Raw genomic sequence first — 4,832 nt, forward strand, 5'->3', positions numbered from 1 at the left:
ACCCAAATGTCACCTGGAGTTGTAAAAATCCCCACATGTCATGGGAGGGACCCAGTTGGAGGTAATTGAATTATGGGGGCGGGTCTTTCCTGTGCTATTCTCTTTTTTATTTTTTGAGATGGCCTCTTGTTCTGTCCCCCAGGCTGGAGTGCAGTGGCACAATCTTGGCTCACTGCAACCTCTGCCTTCCAGGTTCAAGTGATTCTCCTGCCTCAGCCTCCCCAGTAGCTGGGACTACAGGCACATGCCACCGTGCTGAGCTAATTTTTGTGTTTTTAGTAGAGACGGGGTTTCATTATGTTGGCCACGCTGGTCTCCAACTCCTGACCTCAGGTGATCTGCCCACCTTGGCCTCTTAGAGTGCTAGGATTACAGGTGTGAGCCACTGTGCCCGGCCTCTGTGCTGTTGTCTTGATAGTGAATAAGTCTCATGAGATCTGATAGTTTTATAAAGGGGAGTTCCCCTGCACATGCTCCCTTGCCTGCTTCCATGTAAAATGTGCCTTTGCTTCTCTTTCATCTTCCGTCATGATTGTGGTCCACAGACATGTGGAACTGTGAGTCCATTAAAGCTGTTTCCTTTATAAATTACCCAGTCTTGGGTATGTCTTTTTTTTTTTTTTTGAGATGGAGTCTTGCACTGTTGCCCAGGCTGGAGTGCAATGGTGCGATCTCAGCTCACTGCAACCTCCACCTCTCAGGTTCAAGTGATTCTCCTGCCTCAGCCTCCAGAGTAGCTGGGATTACAGGTGTGTGCCACCACACCCAGCTAATTGTTTATATTTTTAGTAGTGACAGGGTTTCACCATGTTGGCCAGGCTGGTCTCAAACTCCTGACCTTGTGATCCACCAGCCTCAGCCTCCCAAAGTGCTGGGATTACAGGTGTGAGCCACTGTGCCCGGCTCAGGTATGTCTTTATCAGCAGTGTGAGAATAGACTAATACACTGAGCAAAGACCAATGTGGATGGGCATCATTCAATCTGTTGAGGGCCTGAGTAGAACAAAAAGGCAGAAGAGGGATGAATTCATTCTCTCTTGAGCTGTGACATTCATGTTCTCTTGCTCTGAGACAATGGCGCTTCTGGTTCTTGGGTTTTGGGACTCAGAACAGGACTTACATCATTGAATCCCTGATTCTCAGGCCTTCAGACTCACATCAAGTTATACCACTGGCTTTTCTGGTTCAATAGCTTGCAGATGGCAGATTGTGGAATTTCTTGGCCTCCATAACTGGATAAGCCAATTTCTGTGATAAATCTTCTCATATTTTATTAATTCTGTTTCTCTGGAGAACATTGACTATTATAATGTCCTTTATCAGGTTGAGGAAGTTTCCTTCTATTCTAAGTTTGTTAATTGTCTTTATCATAAACGAGTGGAGGCATCTTAGACAAATTCTTTCATCAAATCCTTTCAATAATCTTATGCCAGCATGGGCAACACAGGGAGACCTCATCTCTACAAAAAAAAAAATTAAAAATTAGGCCAGGCACTTTGGGAGGCAGAGGCAGATAGATCAACTAAGGTCAGAAGTTCGAGACCAGCCCGACCAATATGGTGAAACCCTGTCTTTATGGAAAATACAAAAAAGCTGGGCATGGTGGCATGTGTCTGTAGTCCCAGCTACTTGGGAGGCTGAGACAGAAGAATCACTTGAACCCAGGAGGCAGAGGTTGCAGTGAGCCGAGATCGTGCCACTGCACTCCAGCCTGGGTAACGAAGCAAGACTCTGTCTCAAAAAAAAAAAAAAAAAAAGAAAAGAAAGAAAAATGAAGATGCATTCATTAAAAATTTTTTTAAATTTTTTTAGAGATGGGGTTTCACAATGTTGGTCAGGCCAACTGCTGTCTCAAACTGCTGACCTCAGGTGATCCACCCGCCTCAGCTGCCCAAAGTGCTGGGATTACAGGCATAAGCCACCAAGCACAGCCTCATTTTTATATTTGCATGACAGTCATGATTTATCTTGCTTTGAAAACTATCTTTTAACAATGGCAAGGACAGGACAGCAGGAAGCCAGAGATGAAAATAAAATGACACTGTTAAAAGTTTAGACGCTACTGGCCCTCATGCCAAGATGTCCCACACTTAGGTCCCCAGCCTTGTACCTACCTTGCTGCTCAGCCTGCTGGCTGACCCCCAAAAGGCTGACCCCCAGCCAAATGTGGTCTCTCCTTCACCTGGCCCAAAGGATTCAAATGCTGTGGTGACAGCTGCTGCCAGGAGAATGAGTCCTTCTCCAGCCCCTTGAGAATATTCTGAAGCCCACCCTGGGCCTAAACCCCATAGAACCACCCCCGCCCCATAGCTTCAGGCCTGAAGAACATATCTGGGATCGGAGGGGCATTGACAATCCACCTTTCTGAATCACCTCCTGCCTGGAATCTTGTCACCAGAAACCTCCTCTTCAGTGCCTCCTGGATCAAGCTAGAGACTGCTGCCACTCTGGGAGTGTCCCTCCCTATCCTAGATGTTTCTGTTCATTCTCAGATTTAACTTATTGCTTTTTCCACCTCTGTTTCGCCCCAGCTGCCTCTCTTGTCCTGTAGGTTGGGCTGAGTGACAGGATCTGTGCACCCCCATCCCAAGCCCAAGTGAGAGGCTGCCAGAAGGAAAATGACAACCAGTAGAGGTGCCCAACAGCAGAATGGGCTACCCTGAGGGACAGGAAGAGCTCCTTTCTGGAGGTATGCAAATCTTGACTGGACAGCCAACTCTGAGATTTTATTAGGGCACTTCTGTACCTGTGGGAGATTGTAGTGGATTAGCTCTGAGCCACCTTCAGATCCTACCTGACTAGAGAATAACTCACTGTAACCCTTGCAACACACGATAAACACACATCCTCACTAAATAAATAAATAAATCCATAAATAAATGTTTTGACATTGGGATAAATGTAGGTACGTTTAAGGAGATGAGAAAATCTTAAACTTTATTTTTATTTTATTTTTTATTTTTGAGACAGAGTTTTACTCTTGTCACTCAGGCTGGAGTGCAATGGCACGATCTCGGCTCACTGCAACCTCTGCCTCGCGGGTTCAAGTGAGTCTCCTGCCTCAGCCTCCCAAGTAGCTGAGATTACAGGTATCAACCCCCACAACTGGTTAATTTTTGTATTTTTACTACAGACAGGGTTTCACCATGTTGGTCAGGCTGGTCTTGGACTCCTGACCTCAGGTGATTGACCTGCTTTGCCTCCCAAAGTGGTGGGATTACAGGCGTGAGCCAACACCCAGACAGGAAGAGAAAATCTTATTGTTAAGGTTAGGCTTGAAAAGCAAGAAAGGACAAAAGACTGTTGAGTTGCCTAGAGAAATTGCTGTACATAATTAGAATTTCATAATTAGGATTGAATGAGTATCCTTGCTAAAGTTTTAGTATATAGAAAACTGTAATAAAGGCATATACCCTTTTGGGGCTGGATGCAGTGGCTCACACCTGTAATCCCAGTACTTTGAGAGGCAAAGGAGGGCTGATTGCTTGAGCCCAGAAGTTCAAGACCAGCCTGGGCAACATAGTGAAACCCTGTCTCTACCAAAAATGCAAAAAAATTAGCCAGATATGTTGGTGCGTGCCTGTGGTTCCAGCTACTCAGGAGGCTGAGGTGGAAGAATTGCTTGAGCCCAGGAGGCAGAGGCTGCAGTGAGCAGAGATCGCATCACTGCACCACTCTAGCCTGAGGCAACAGATCAAGATCCTGTGTTAAAAAAAAAAAAAAGGCAAGGTTGGGCAGGGACTTTGGGAGGCTGAGGTGGGCGGATCACGAGGTCAGGAGCTCGAGACCAGCCTGGCCAACATGGTGAAACTCCGTCTCTACTAAAGACACAAAAAATTAGCCGGGCATGGTGGTTCATACCTGTAATCTCAGCTACTTGGGAGGCTGAGGCAGGAGACTCACTTGAACCCGGGAGGCAGCGGTTGTAGTGAGCTGGGATCCCTCCATTGCACTCCAGCCTGGGTGACATGGCAAGACTCTGTCTCAAAAAAATAAAAATAAAAAAGGCCTATACCCTCTTGATAAAAAGTTGATACTGGTGCAGGATTCTGATTCTCAGTCCAAAATCCAACAGTGTCAAAAGAAAAACCTAAAACTTTCCACTTTCACCATATCATAGAGTATGTAAATGACAAGAATAATTACTCAGCTGGGCACGGTGGTTCATGCCTGAAATCCCAGCACTTTGGGAGGCCACAGTGGGTAGATCACTTGAGCCAGGAGTTTGAGACCAGCCTGGTCAACATGGTGAAACCTTGTCTCCACAAAAAGTTAAAAAATTAGCTGGGCATAGTCTTAGAGGTGGAGGTGACAGTGAGTCGTGATCTCACCACTGCATTCCAGTCTGGGTGACAGATCAAGACCCCATCTCAAAAATAAATAAATAAATAAATACAAAAAAAGGATAATTGCTCCAACGGAAAATTCAATCCTCAAAGTGTTAAGTTTGTGACATCAAGCTATTTTGAAGTGGTAAGTGTGGGCCCGGCACAGTGGCTCATGCTTATAATCACAGCACTTTGGAAGGCCAAAGTGGGCACATCACTTGAGCCCAGGAGTTCGAGTCCAGCCTGGCCAATGTGGTGAAGCCCCATCTCTACTAAAAATACAAAATACTGGGGCCGGGTGCAGTAGCTCACTCCTGTAATCCTGGCACTTTGGGAGGCTGAGGCTGGTGGATCACGAGGTCGGGGGTTTGAGACCAGCCTGACCAACATGGTGAAAGCCCATCTCTAATAAAAATGCAAAAATTAGCTGGCTGTGGTGGTACATGCCTGTAATCCTAGCTACTCAGGGAGCTGAGGCAGGAGAATTGCTTGAATCCAGGAGGT

General features: G+C 46.2%; 1 pseudogene; it reads left to right on the forward strand.

Annotated features, from left to right (window-relative positions):
- Positions 1 to 2,079: 2,079 nt before the first annotated feature.
- LOC118150522 (transmembrane protein 92 pseudogene) lies at positions 2,080 to 2,368 on the forward strand (annotated as a pseudogene).
- Positions 2,369 to 4,832: the final 2,464 nt, after the last annotated feature.

This window comes from Callithrix jacchus, chromosome X, assembly GCF_049354715.1.
Source record: "Callithrix jacchus isolate 240 chromosome X, calJac240_pri, whole genome shotgun sequence".
Taxonomy (NCBI): Eukaryota; Metazoa; Chordata; class Mammalia; order Primates; family Cebidae; genus Callithrix; species Callithrix jacchus.